Below are 15,505 nucleotides of genomic sequence, written 5' to 3'. Positions count from 1 at the left end.
GGCCCATTTCCCTGGCAGGCTGGCCCATAAAAATCCCTGAAAGCACATGGATTTACTGTATTTATTTATTGGGATTTGGAGAAATATACCTAGTACCCAGAGGCCTTGGGATGGTGGGACATAATTTTGAAATGCAGATCATTAAAATAAGGAAGAATTATAAGGAAGAATTATCAGGCTCCCGCTCTCCCAGGTAGCAGAAAAGATGCCCCTGTTAATTTGTTACAGGACCATTGTGATGGAAGCCACATGAGGATGCCCTGCATGGAAGGTTGGCAAGGTCCTTGATACCCCATTCAAGTTCCCCAGCAGGCTACTCCTACCACAGGGCCTTTGCACTTGCTCTTCCCTCTGCCTGAAACCATGCTCCCTATACACCTTGAGGTGGTTCTTCTTATTACTTAGTTCTCATCTCAAATGACACCTCCTCATAGAGGTCTTCTCCCCTCACCATTCTAATGCTGCCTGCACCCAGGCTATCCATTAACCTGTTCTACATTCTTCCCCAAATTTATCTCCTCTTGAAAGTAATTTGTTCATCTACTTATGGACTTGGCTATTTTTTCCCTTCTGGCAGAAAATAAGCTCCTTGTTCATTTCAGTCACCTCTACACTCCTAGTGCTTAGCCCACAGCCAGGCACAGAGTAGGGGCTCAGTAAAAGTTAGTTGAGTAAATTAATGATCTTGCAGATAGGGGATGGCCCCTAGCTTTTGCTTACTCCCCTCCTTCTGCCTATAGCATCCTTTCTAATAAGTTTATAAACATTGTCTTGTTGGATTTCATGGCAACCTGACGCAGTGAAAGCCCTTCTTACCCCATGTTATAGGTTAGGAAACTGAGTTTCATGAAGTGAGACAATTTCCCCCATGGTTGCTCAGGTAGAGAGAGACAGCAATGGTAATTAAACCAGATATGACCATCTCCTTAACCTCTTCTGGGAGCCATTGCTCCAGGGGGTGGGGAAGTACAGAGCTGAGCCTCAAAGGTCACAGTCCTCCTGGAATGGGGCAGCCACAGATGTGTGCTGAATGGATGTCTTCTCACTCTAAGCAGAGTGAGGCCTTAGAAATCTTTTAGTCTATCCCTTCATAGTACATATGGAGAAACAGATTCAGGCACATCATGTACTTGTGGTAGAGCAAGAGCCAGCATCCAGGTGGTAGAGTACAAGAAAAGTGGAATTTGAAGACCCATGAACCTGGTTTGGGTCCTGGGCTCCACTCTTCCCCTTAACCTCTCAGAGACACAGTCTCTGAGCTATAGATGAGGGGAGACTTATATCAGCCCTAAGGCTACAGGATGAGAGAGTACATGTAAAGCATCTCTTGGAATACAGTAAGTGCTTAACACATAATTCGAGAAGGCATATATTGAGCACATTCTCCATGCTGGACCTTATGCCTGGCACTTTACAGGTGACATCTCATGTCTTTCTTGTACCAAGTATAGATAGATGGGTACCATTACCAGCTCACATTTACATAGCAAAGCAGCCCAGAGGCATTAGTCACTTTGGCAATGGCAACGGCAGTCAAAGGAAGAGCCAGAATTTAAACCCAGTTCCATCTGACCTCAGATTCTGAGTTCTCTGTAATTCTACTTGGATGGTGGTTTCTTCATTTATAAAATGGGAAAAGCCATGCCAATGGTCATCTTGAAAACTCTGGTATGTAGTAAGCAAATTGGGGTAGGGGGATGGATGAGTGAATGAAGTAGATAGACAGAGAGGAGAATGGGTGGGTGGGAGAATGAGTGGATGGATGGAATGAAGGAAAGGTAGATGGATGAAGATGGTGGGCAAATGGGTGTGTAGATGGACAAACGGATGGATGGATGGGTGGATGAGTAGATGGTAGATGAAAGGATGGGTGGGTGGGTGGGTGCATGAGTGGGTGGTGGGTGGGTGGATGGATGGATGGATGGATGGGTGGATGGGTGGATGGTGGATGGATGGATGAATTGGATGGGTAGTGGATGGTTGGGTTGGGGGATGGATAGACGGTGGGTGGGATGGATGGATGGATGAGTTGGATGGGTGGTAGATGGTAGCAGACATGTAGGTTGAGGGGTGCATGAATAAACGGGTGAGTGAGTAGGAGAGCAGCTAGCTGGGTAAGTAGATGGAAAGGGATATAGTCCCTGTACACCACAAGTGGTTTTTCTGCTATTGAAAGGACATTCTTATCTCTGGAAGACAACTGTTTCTCTCCCATCCCTTGGTCCCCTATAGGCATATCACATACAGTCAGGTTCTCAGAACGCCTGTGGGGAGTGGAGGGACACCTGTACATGGCTCGATGCTAGTGCACTCTCTTCCTGTCTCTCTCTGTCACACATGCAGAGAACACACAGAACAGCACAAAGATGCCTCCACAAATGGAGGAGAAGGGAGACCCAGGAGGTCGTCCCTTGGGCTTCTCCCATTAGCATATCAATGCAGGCCCCAGAGCAGAGGGACCTCTGCTTGGATTTTGCAAAGCAAATTATTCATTCTATAGTAGGACCTCCCCAAAAGCAATCTAAAGATGGGGAAGTGGCATTTTTTGGTTTGTGTTTTGAGTAAAAATAAAGGTCTGCCTTGAGCTCCTCTTGCTTTTTGTTAAAGTTTCTCCCCTTTGGGAAGCATGTTCATGGAGGCCATCCCTCCTCACCTCCATGGGCCTGCGTGTCTGGATATCCCCAACCTGGGAGACCTCCCTGGAATTTTCTCTGGTGTCAGACATACCAAGAACCAGCTCTGTGCCTCATCCCCCCATGCCTCAGTCTCTGGCCTGTACTCCAGGGCTCAGAAGGTCTTCAGGGTGGGAGCTGTACTGTCAACAGGTACTTGTGCAGAGCTTGGAAGCTGAGCAGAGGACATGGGGCCAGATTCCAGCAGAGGCTGCCATGGGATGAAAGGAAACAGTGCGAGAAAGGTGCTCCACGTGGGGCCTGACATGTGACACTCAGTGAGTATGCCTCTAAAATCACAAGGTAGATGACAGGCCTGTAACAGCACTCCAGCCTGAACCAGGTCTCAGGCTGGAGGCTCTTGCTTCCTGTGGGCATTTCTTCCTGAAGACTCTGTGGTACTTAGGACAAAATAAGATCTAGTAGAAACGGGTTCAGAGCTGCCCTAGGTCTTTGTTCCCGCGTTCCCCTTCCCTTGCTGTGTGACCTGGGGCTAGTTGCTCGCCCTCTCTGGGCCACCATTACCAGACATAAAAATGGCTACGCTGGCTTGAACTGGTAGTTCTCCATCTTCACCAACAAATGCCATCCTTTCACTTTCTATTCTTTTTAGACAAAGTGACTGTACTAAATATTTATATACATTATTGCAGATAAGGACCATCAACCGTGAGGACAGCACTCACAACATCCCCATTTTATAGGTCACAAAACTGAGGAGGCTGAAGAGGAGAAGGTCAGTGGCTCAAGCACTGAGTCCATACTCACGGCCTGTCTGCCTGACCCTGAGGCCTGCTTGTGCCCCTCACCACGTCCCTGTGCCACATGTCAAGTCATGAATCCAAGCTGTTTACAGTTCCCAGAAAACTGGCATCAATATTCTCTAACAAGCATCGGCATATCTCCAGATCATTCAGCCTTCTCACCTCCACACGTCCCTGGCAGCACCATGTCTCTGTGTGGGGGGGACCCAAGCCAAGCCCCTCTCCACGGGCATTTAGGCCGACCCTGAAGGAAAATGGTTTTAAGGCCAAAAGTATGATGCAGTCCCTCCCAGGGGAAGGGTTGTCTTTTTAGAGCCTGTGTTTGGAGGATGTAACTTATGACACAAGCAGTTAGGTATTTGCCAAGTGGTGCCGAGAACACGTGTTCCAAGCATCCCAGTTGCACCTGCTTCCCTCAGAGGAACAGTGGGCAGATAATATGGGTGTGGGGGAGATGGTGAGTCCATGGAAGGAAGTGGAAAGCAGCCAGGAGCATCCTGATCATCCTCCTGCAGGCTCCTGGAAGGCTGGTCGCACTCCCACCACCTGTACCCCAGCCTACAGGGTCATCTGGCCTTTGGGTAGAGAGGGGGCAGGGACTCAACCAGCTTCTGAGATAGCCCCTTCTTTGGTACTCACCTCTGAGTCCTCTGATAAAGAGGTGGGGTGGGGAGAGCAGAATACAGCCCCAGTCCTAAGAGCAAGATTCTAGTGCCCACCTGTCATTAATGCACTCCTTGAATAACCTTGAGCAAATCACTTTATCCCCTGCAAGGCCTGGGTCTCCTCATCTGTAAAATGCAAATAACAAGCTTCCCTGCTGTCCCAGGGCCAAATAACTTAGCTTCTCGAAGCCTCAGTTGACTCACCTCTGAAATGGGTCAGTAAGAATAACCAAGACTCACAGAGTGCCTCTGAGCCTTCAGGACAGGGATAGACACCCGAGGTCAGTAATTTTTTCAGTAAAGAGCCAGATAATAAATTTTTTCGGATCTGCCAGCCAGGTGGTCTCTGTCACAGACACTCAGCTCTGCGGCTAGAGCCCAAAGCAGCCATAGACAAAGTGTAAATGAATGGGCGTGGCTGAATTCCAATAAAACTTTATATATGGACCCTGAAATTTGAATTTCATAGAATCTTTATGTGTCACAGAGTACTATTCTTCTTCGAACTTTTTTTTCAATGATTTAGAAATGTAAAACTTATTTTTAGCTCCCAGATCCTACAAAAGCAGACGGATGGTTTGCAGCCCATCGTACACAAGCAAGTCACTCTCTACCTGACACGCCGGCCCCACAGTAAATGTTCATTTTGTCTATTTCCACTGAAATTCACGTTTTAGAAAGATGCTTTGAGTTTCAATATTATTTCCACTTCCAGAAGCTCATCCATCAGGCCGGAGAGAGCTGGCTGGTGGCTTTCTGAATATAAATCTTCCAGGATGGGATACTTGCTTTCTGCCCTAAAGCCTTCCTTTCATCTGCGGCCAGTCTCTGCGAACGTGGCTTTACAATTAAATAAAAATACTCACATGGAACACATTTCAAGGCTCAGTTTACCATCTCCATCTCCCTAAGTGTTCCCAAATCCGAGGAAGTAGTTATGACTCTTCTTTGCCATTTTTCAGATGAGAAGAGTGAGGCCAGCCAGAGCCATGGAGTCTGTGGGCCAAGGCAGGGTCAGGATTTGAACTCAGTCTGTGGACACTTCCATAGGGCTGTATGGCCAGGGGCAAGGTCTTTCGGCTTTTGCCAGGATGGAGGCCATGGTTTCCTCCGCTGTCAGTCTCCATTTCTTGACACTCACCCCAGACACCGCACCTCATCGCCCACACTGTACAACTGCTCCCATGATTCAGCGAAGCTGAGCTTCTTCTCCCCCACCCCCCTTCCCAACAAGAACATCATTCTTCCAGAGAAGCAAGGTTCTGATGTTGGGGATGGGGGAGGTGGCAAGGAATGAGCACATAAGCAATTAAAACAAGTAAGAAGAAAATGATCTATATTGCAGATCACGGAGGAAGGCCGGGCAGATGCTGGGCGCTGTTCCTTCGTGGGACGCGGGGACAGATTCTGCTAACTGTACCCACATGCAGTGCGGGTTGTCGGGGGACCTCCGAAGTGATCCATCTCCTGTGGCAGGCTCGTTCCGGGAGGCGAGCGAGGGAGGCCTTGTCGAGCGCCTCACAAGACTAATATCCCACAGCACCGGGAACCGCTAGCAGGAACACCCTCGTTTGTTTTTCAGGATTTTTTTTTTTTTTTTAATAGTACTGACATGGCAGTTTTCCTCCTGATTTTTCGAAGTGGCACTTATTTACTGCTCTTTGTGCGTCTTCAGAGAAATGTGACCCTCAAATCTCTTCTTCACAGAACCAATGTGCCAGGAAGATCAGAAAATGAAATTAGCTCATCTTAAAAAAAAAAAAAAAAAAAAATCGATGTTTTATTTACATGTGATTAAAACGAATCTAACCACACCAAAGGGCATAAAAGTAAACAGTCAAATCCCTCTCCTTAAAAATATTAATTTGTCCATCTGACAAATTTTTTTTGAACACCTACTATGTGCAGGGCTCTGGGAATACAGAATTGAATAGAATAGCAAAGTCCTTGTTCTGTCCCTTTATCGTTCCAGAATTTGTGCATTATCATCTATCTATCTATCTATCTATATCTATATCTCTCTATATATGTATATATATATATATATAGAGAGAGAGAGAGAGAGAGAGATGTTTATCATATATACTATATATATCTTCTACATATATTTTTATCTTTTTAAAATAAATTGAATCATTCCAGGCACTATCTTCTGTACCTTGAAGGAAATTTTCTTTAAATTCACAATATATTGGGGGCATTTTCCCCCATTTTAACAAATAAAAAATCTGTTACAGTTTTTTCTGAACAGCTGTGTGATATTTCAAGTGTGCCCATAGGAACATTTAATGAATCCCCCATTAATGGACGTATTGGCTGTTCCAGCTTTAAGCTATTGCTACCAATGGTGCAGAGAACAACCCTAAGCAAAAAACTTCTGTTTCCATAAGTGTGTAAGGACCCCAGAGAGGACCGACATGATGGTCACTCGTGTTAGCCACCTCAGATGTCTTGCTATCTCCTCAAGCAGTGCTCATAGAAGAACTGCCCGTCCTTTCACATGTGGTGTGACCACGGGGCTGGCTCTGGTATTACATGGCCTTCATGCATGGAAGCTTTAGGACTGTGGTCCTCTTCTCTTTGTCCCCTCTGCCTTAGTGATCAGTTGTGCTCCAGAAGGTGACTATTCCACCCATCAATACTGTAAGTGACAAGTAATAGAAATGTGTAGCAGATCCCCCAGCCAACCTGCAGAGAACATGCAATATGAGCTAGAAACAAAACATGTTGTTTCATATCGCTGACATGAGGGAATATTTGTTACTTCAGGATAACCTCGTTTATCCTGACGGATACAAGCTACTGCATGTCTTCCATTTTATAGACAGAGAAATAAAGCTACATTTATCACCTCTAATCACTCAGGTTTCAATCTTTTAATGGCTCCCCACCACCCACAGGTAAGAACTCAGATTCCTTAGCACATCATTAATAAGCTTTGATTATCTTATAGCACCATACCAACCATTTCAGTATTATTTCCACCTGATTTACCTTGTGCTCCAGCCACACCTAGGACTCAACATAATTTCAGAGCCTCCAACTTGGTTCATGCTGTTTCCTAGGTCTTGGAGTATGCCTCCCTGCTTTTGCTTCAGAAAGAATTCCTAATCATCCTTTAATACCCTGCTCAAAGAGGTGCTCATCTGCAAAGACTTGCATTGCATTTCTAGGCAGCCTTGCCTTGCCCTTCCTCAGTGCTTCTGTAGCACCTTAAACAGACTCCATGTGGGACTATATCACTCTTTCCTAAGTGCTTATATATGTGACTGTTTATCCCACCCCCAAATTGTGAGCCCCTTGAGAGTATGGACTCTATCTTATTCATCTCTCTCCAATACCCAGCACAGGGCCTGGCATGGTGGATGCTGGTTAAATGTTGAATCAATGAATTAGTGAATGGATGGTTGTATCAATAGATGGATGGATGGATGGATGGATGGATGGATGGATGGAGAGCTGAATGAATCTTGACCTTCCAGACCTTCCTACTACTACAGACACCCTTGGGATAAGTGCATAGGACACTGATGGTGGACAGAAAGTTTCAGGATACCAATGTGATTCCTTTAAAGACATTCCTACCAAGTTATGCAAGGTAGAACAGTAAGGTATTGTGGCAGTTCCTCAAAGAGTCAAACTTGAAATTGACACACGTGTTCATAGCGCCATTATTCCCAACAGTCAAATGTGGAAACAATCCAAATGTCCATCCATGGATGAATGGATAAACAAATTGTGGTCTATCCATAGGAGGGAATATTATCCAGCCATACAAATGAATGAAGGGCTGACACCTGCTACAATAGGGATGACTCTTGCAAATGTAATGCTGAATGAGAGAAGCCAGAAGCCAAAGGTCACGTATAGTATGATTCCATTTCCATGAAATGTGCTAAATAGGGAAACCCAAAGAAAAAGCATGGAGGTTAGTGGATACTAGGAGTGGAAAGTAACCTCTAATGGGTGACGGAGTGATGGGAACATTTTGGAAGGAGGTAGAGGTACCAGTTGCACAACATTGTGAATGCTCTGAAAGTCACTGAGGTATTCACTTTCACATAGTAAGTTCAATGTCATCTGAATCCCCTGTCAATTAAAAAAAAAATTTTTTTTTTTTTTTTTTGAGAGAAAGAGAGAGAGGGATGGGGAAGGCAGATGGAGAGGGAGAGAGGGAATCTTAACCTGGCTCCACAACCCTCACAGTGCCCAGCAAGGGGCTCAATCTCACGATCTTGAGATCTTGACCTGAGCCGAAATCAAGAGTCAGACAATGAACTGAGCCACCCAGGGGCCCCCCAAAATAACTTTTAAAAAAATAAGCCAGAAAGGCGGCTGACACATTCCTTCCCAGCTTCCTTCCTGGAGGCGGGAGGGTGGGTTGAAAGTTGGGACAAGTTGGGCTTGCTGAGCAAACTTGTCCAGGCACTAAGCAGCCAGTTTCCCCGAGGGTGGTGCCTTTGAGGGGGGAGAAATGAAATGCAGGGTGTCAGTGGCAGGGGTGGCTGGGGGAAGCCGGCATACAAACACTAGATGCAGGTAGAGAAGGGAAATGGAGGGATGCAGAGTCAGGGAGAGAGAGGGAGGGATAAAGAGAACCAGGGAGAAACTATCCCAGGAGAACTAGGGGAGGGGTAGAGGAAGGAGAGAAGAGGGAGGGTCTTGGATGAATTAATAAGCCAGGAGGGCCACTGAGCCCTGATTACTCCCTGGGCAACATGTGAATAAGGAGCTGAAGAAAAACTAAGCAGAAAATCAGTTACTTTCCTCCCAGTGACAAACCCACCCCACAAGCCAGATGGAGGCTCAGCCACAGGCCTCTGTGTGGGGCTGGGGGTAGGACGGCTTGCTGCCCCTCCCCTCGGGGCTGTGGATGCATTCCAAGGGGCTCTCCAGGATGATGAAGGGTGGCTATCCAGCACTGTGTGACCTGGGCAGACAAAGCCTTTCCCTTTCTGAGTCTCGTCTGCTTTATCTGCAACTGGAGCAAACTGGCTTTCCCAAAAATGACAGCAGCAACATTTTCAGAAGCTTGCCAACAGGGGTCAGGGCTAATTCCCCTCCCTTTGCAACTGCACAGGCTTGAATGAGAGCCACCTCATGACTTCCAAAGCGGGATCATGAAAGGTGAGGTGACTTTGTCCTGGTGCCCCTTTCTGGATATTCACTCTGGGAATCTGGCCGCCATGTTGTGAGGAAGCCCAGATCACAGAGAGAGGACATGTCCATGTACATGCAGTTCCCCCAGCTCACAAAACACATCTATGGGCAAACTGAGAATCATTGGTTTAAGCTTTTAAGTGTTGGGACAGTCTGTTCTGTGGGGACAGACAACTGCAAGACCCAGCAGGGTGCCCGATGCACAGCCATCACTCCTGAGATGTTAGCCACTGGTGGATGAATAGTTCTGGAAGGATCTCCACCTCACCTACAAGGTGAATGCTCCATCATTGCTATGGGCCAAATCATCTCCCCTTCCCCTACTTAATTCATACTATATCCTCCCAAAACTCATTTTCCTATTAAGCTTAAATCCTAAGCCTTGGAACCTCAGAATGTGACAGTATCTGGAGATTGGGTTTTTAAAGAGGTAATGAAGGTACAGAGAGGTCATTTGGGTGACCCTAATCCAATAGGCTAGTGTCCTTATAAGGTGAGACACTTGGACACACCCTCAGGGGAAAGACCATGTGAAGACAGAAAGGGAAGGTGGCCATCTACAAGCTAACGGGAGAAACATCAGAAGAAACCAACGTTGCCAACACCTTGGTCTTGGACTTCCGGCCTCTTCAACTGTAATAAATACATTCTGATTGTTCCAGCCCACCCCCACCCCACCCCACCCCCTTACCAGCTGTGGTACTTTGTTAAGGTAGCCACAGCAGACTAATATAATCACCGAAACCACTTTACAGATGGGAACACAGCACACTAAGAATTCATGCCTTACCGGGCCACGCAACTAGCAAGGGATGGATCGGGCTTGTGTTAGGCCTGAGTGTCGGTAGCATAAACCAGCAGTCACTACTCAGATTCCCCAGACTACATCCAGGGGAGATGTTGCTAATCCATCCCAGCACTATCCCCCCGACCCCAATGGGACCCGAGTCTCCAGCAAGGCAATCCTCTGGGGGCCAGCAACGGCCAGAGGAAGACGTTCCTGTGCCCAGCTCAGAGGGGTATGTCTAAGGCTGCCTTATTTGGGGAGAACTTTGGGGAATTTTTCACGTTTGGGGGTAACTATGGTATAATAATATCCCTGGAGGCCCTATGGTTGGCTTATTTGTACCATTATCACATGGGTTCTGTGAGAGAAGCCAGGACTCCATATGCAAACCTTTCCAAGGGGCAGATCTGAGCCCACTAAAGGGAAAATTATTGGTAAATGTTATCTTCAAAAGAAATACTCTTCCCCTGCACAGACGCTAGCCCCTGGGTCAGGAAAGTTTAGCAAGACCTTGGCCTTGGAGTCTAAGGAACCTCATCACCCAATCTGTCCATTGGAAAATTCTAGAACATTAAAATAATTACCTGAGCCAGCCCCACTTCCAAAAGGCTTGATGGCATTACCCAGGGACAGGCCCAAGCATAGATTTTTCTTCAAAGCCCCCTGGAGATCTCAGAGTCGAAGAACCTCTGATATCAACTTCACTGCCCACTGGAATGTGGTACAAATGGGGTCCTGGGTTTGACAATCATCATAGACCTCCTATATGTTTCTCAACCGGCAAGCTTATGGCTACTCCAGGACCGTTGTACAGACTGTTTTCCTGGCCTCCATGCTTTGTAAGCTCCTAATCCTCCTGTGGACCTCAGCTTAAACTTCTCCTTCCCAGGCTGTTTTCCTTGATTATTCTGCCTTCCTCCCTCTTCTCTCTCATGGCGCCCTATTGTTTTCCTTTCGATCTCTTATAATGTTTTCCCAATTTTATATTCAGTGGTGTCTTCTTCCTTACTGTGTGTTTCCCCAATAAAATGTAAACCCACACAAGATGCTACTAAATTAGTGCTGTTCACCCTGGGCCCCAGCAGGGAACTGAGTGCCTAGCACATAGTAGGTGCTCAATAAAAACATAGAAAGTGAATTTAATGACAACAAAGCCAATTCTCTCTGAGCCCCACTTTTCTGTGAGGATTCAATGAGTTAATTTTTGTAAAATGTAGGTAGAAAGTTCTGCCCCATGTTCATTAAATTAGCTGGAGCAGATCAAATGCTTCGTGCAAGACCTGACCTCTATAGAATAAACCCTCATCACCGATGATCAGTTACTATGATCATTGTCACTGTTGTAGGAGCCTCAAAAAATTGTGAACTATGAAGGTAATGTAGCCTTGGACCAGCCACAGGGATGGGGGACAGGGCTGCCCAAGGTAGCCTCAGCGCTAGTGGGCTATAGGGCGGAAGTTATGGCTCAGAGACAGGAAAGCACTGACCCAAGGCCACCCAGCAAGTCTGAGGCAGGACCACAGGCCAGAACTCTGGACTTGCCCTCTACACTCCTGGCCTTGTGCCCTTAGTCAGGTCTCCTCCTCTGTGTGTACTGGGCCTGGGGCTCTGGCAAGGTCACAGAGGTCAGGCCCACCTCTGCCCCTAGCCCAAGATCCCGAGCCTGCCCCAGGGTGACCTGGTGACCACTTGGTGGCACTGTGGAGTCACCGCCAACAAGCAGCCACCCACCTGGGGACCCCATTCTCAGTCTAGTTTGGCCCAGAGACATCAGAAGAGACAAAACCAAGACTGAAGGGGTGGCTCAGTGCTGATCTCATCCCAGGTGAGAAACTGAGGCCCAGAGAGGGGTTGGCACGCCTTGCTAGTCACACAGCTAGCCTGAGAAGGAAGACAAAAAATGGGCCTCTTGCGAAGCACCTACTATGTGCCAAGTGGGCAACTATCTCATCCAGTTTGTCCCCATGATATGAGAAATATTCTCCCCACGATGACACTGAGGCACGGGGAGTTTAAGTGGAAATACAGGAACAATGGTCATCTTAACAGCAGTAAATAATATTCACCAAGTGCAGCATCGGGCATCAGGCCAGGGCCACAAGTTAAGGCTTGGACCCCAGGATCAATCCATTTTAAAGAGTGGGAAGTGGAGACTCAGAGAAAGGAAGTCCTTTGCAGAGGTCATATGGCCACAGCTTGTCTGCTGTCAGGACATATTCCTGCCCAGGGAGGATGTGGCTGATTGCTGCTCTGTCTCTCCAACACCCCAACTCCAGGTCGGCACTGCTGGACCAAGGCCAGACCTAGCCTTCTAGGGATCTGGGGGGACCCAGCTCCTTCTCTAAACCCACAGCTGGCTGGACTGGGCTACAATCGGGGTCCTGGGTGCCCACTGGAATGTCGAGGGTGTAGAGGGTTCCCAGAAACTTCTCCACATGGCCCAGTAGACCCTGGTCCAGACCAGCAACGGAGGATATTACTGCAGGTTCCAGAATGGTCTCCAGGATCCCCTGAAGGCAGAGGGTGGGGGAGAGAGGCTAGGACGAGGAGGGAGTCTTGCAGTAAGGGACAACAGAGAAAAAGCAACCAAAAGATAATGAAGTGAGAGAGCAGGGACCATCCAAAGTGGTGACAGAAATAGGACAAGAGATAGATAGAGAGAGACAAATGAAAACAAAACCAACCAAAACAGAGAGGGACCCACAGAGCCAGAAAGACAAGGGCAAGGGAAAAGGCATATCCAGGGACAGACAGACAGACAGACGGGAGAGAGATGGAGAGACAGAGATTAGGAGACACAGGAAGTCTCAGGGACAGACAGTGACAAAGGGATGTGGAGGCACAGAGACATAGAGAGATGTGTTGCAGATGGAAACTCGGCATGAGACAGGCACCAAGAGAAGGCCGTCGTCCAGTTCTCAGGGGAGCAGGACCAGGAGGTCAGGCAGACAGAAGCCACAGAGAAGGAAGGGCTGGAGGCAACTGAGATGAGAAAAAAAGGACCAGAAAGATCAGAGACAGGCAAAGAGGAAGGTGGGATCATAGAGAAAGCAGAGGAGGAGGAAGGGAGGGTGGAGGATGAGCCAGTCAGAGGGTGGAGGCCATGGGTTAGGGGTCCTCCCACCCTCGAGACCCTCCCTGGCCCCTGGTCACCGGGCAGCCCAGGCCCTGCTCCACCCACTGGAGCCCTCCTCAGGCCCCAGGGGCCTGGCCAGTTCACTGGAACCCCCAGCCCAGCACCTTCTTTTTCCGCCCACTCAGCAGGCCCCGAGCACGTCGTTTGCATAAAACAATATTCCTGTGGGAGATGCTAATGCGCCCTGCTATTTTTGCCTCTCCTGGATTGTGGTTTGCATACATTTGCATACCCGGGGAGAATTAAGCTAGGATCATGTAAATGAGCCCACCAGCTTGGGGGTGAGGGGGCCTCCCATCTCCCTGCCTCCCAAAAGGCCGTGCAGGCGCTGGCCTTCCCTTGGGGGTGCCCTGAGCAGAACCACTTGACAAAGAAAGATGAGCTGTATGCACTCCCCATCTGGAAGCCACTGTCCACCCAGGTTTGGGGAAGCCAGAGGGAGCTTTAAAAAACCCAGATCTGAGTCTGTTATATCCCTCTTTAAATCTTCCATGGCTTCTGGGATCTTAGAATAAAAGACCAAAGCCCCACTGGAGCTACAAGGGTTTGCCCCTGCCAGCCCCCCTTACCCACACTGCCCCTCCTTCTAGACACATGGAAATCCCCCTCCCAGGAGTTGCCTTTCTCACACTTCTGGCCACCACAGGGCCTTTGCACCTGCTCTTCCCACTGGCTGCAATGTTTTTCCAGCCCCTTCTCACTTATGGACATCTGATTCAACCTATAGACTCAGACAGAGTACCATTTCCTCAGGGAAGACCTGCAACTTTGCCCCCGGCCTCATCATTTTCAGCTCTTCCCCAGACCAACCCCTGCGTGGCTGAATTACTACCAATGCAGTACATCAGCTCATGGCTATCTCCTCTATGAGACTGTGAGCTCCATGAGCGCAGGCACCCTGTCCTTTTTAATCACTGCCCCCAGCCGCATCCAATGCCTAACATCGTAGGCTACACGTACGTTCCCAATTAATATCTGTTGTATGAATGAACAGAGCAGACCTGCAAATTCATTTTCTAACCTGGAGCCTTTCTAACCCAGCCCCAAATATGGGAGGTAAACAGGACTTTAAAAATAAAATTAAGGATTTACTTATTTATTTGAAAGAGAGAGAGAGAGAAAGCATGAGCCTGGGTGGGGAGGGATAGAGGGAGAGGCAGAAGCCAGCTCCCCACTGAGCTGGGAGCCAAAGTGGGACTTGGTCCCAGGACCCCAAGATCATGGCCTGAGCTGAAGGCAGATGCTTAACCGACTGAGCCACCTAACTGCCTCAAACGGGACTTATGAAAACATCTCTGAATTGAGCTCCTACTATGTACCAAGCATTAGGTGACATAGTCTATGGATATCATCTCAGTGACTCCCCAGCACCTGTGCATGGGAGGTATAGAGATGACACACGTGTTATAGAAGAGGAAACGAAGGCTCAGAGAGGGAAAGTCATGGGTCAAGGTCACACAGCAAGCACATGACAGAGCTGGGAGCCTCACTCAGATCCATGGGACTGCAGAGCCCCCGGCCCTGCTCCTGAACATTTTCCACTGAGCCCTCTGGGTGATATTCACCCAGCTCACACCGAGGCAGAGAATACTTCCCTTGGTCTTGTGGGAGGGTTGTATAGATATGCACAAGCAGGTACGTAGTCACGCAAGGATGGGAGCTCACCAGTGCACATACCACTTACACCTCAGACTCCACATGTGTGTCCGTGCTGCACACATGCAGGTGCTTATATCTGCCCATGTGGACTCATGGGAAGAGACATACCCAGGCCTGGGTGCAGACAATCCCTCAGTCATTCAACAAGTGGTTTGTGCAGACCCACTGTGTGCTAGGCACCATGCCAGGAGCAGGTGTGTGATGGGGATTGACTGGGCCTTGCCAGCCCTCTCGGGCCTTCTTACTTAGCAGCTGGGGGAGAGTCCCACATGCATGAATCCCACACACACTGGAATATTTATTCACACACACACCTGCCCTATTGGCACAGGAGTGGAAAGCCCACTGGGTGTGAATGCGTGGAGTTAAACTGAGGCACGCAGAAAGCCACATACCCACTATGTGCCCCAAACAGGGGGCTGCCCTGAGGCATGGGTTTGCTCCAGCACCCTCACCCTCAGTGTTCAAGGGGGAAACCGGAGGGGCCGGTGACTTGCCCAAGGTCACTCAGTCCTCGTCAAAGCTTGAAACAGACTAAGGATGGGCAACCACGTGGCTGAAAACCATGGACTTGACCCAGACAGGCCTGGGCTCTGATGGCTCCTGCACTTCTGTGGGGTTGGGGACCCGTCACATGCATTCTACCTTCCTAAGTAAGCCTA

Source organism: Mustela nivalis (genome assembly GCF_964662115.1).
Source record: "Mustela nivalis genome assembly, chromosome: 14".
NCBI classification, from domain to species: Eukaryota; Metazoa; Chordata; class Mammalia; order Carnivora; family Mustelidae; genus Mustela; species Mustela nivalis.
The sequence above is the reverse complement of the archived record's forward strand: the minus strand, read 5'-3'. Positions refer to the sequence as shown.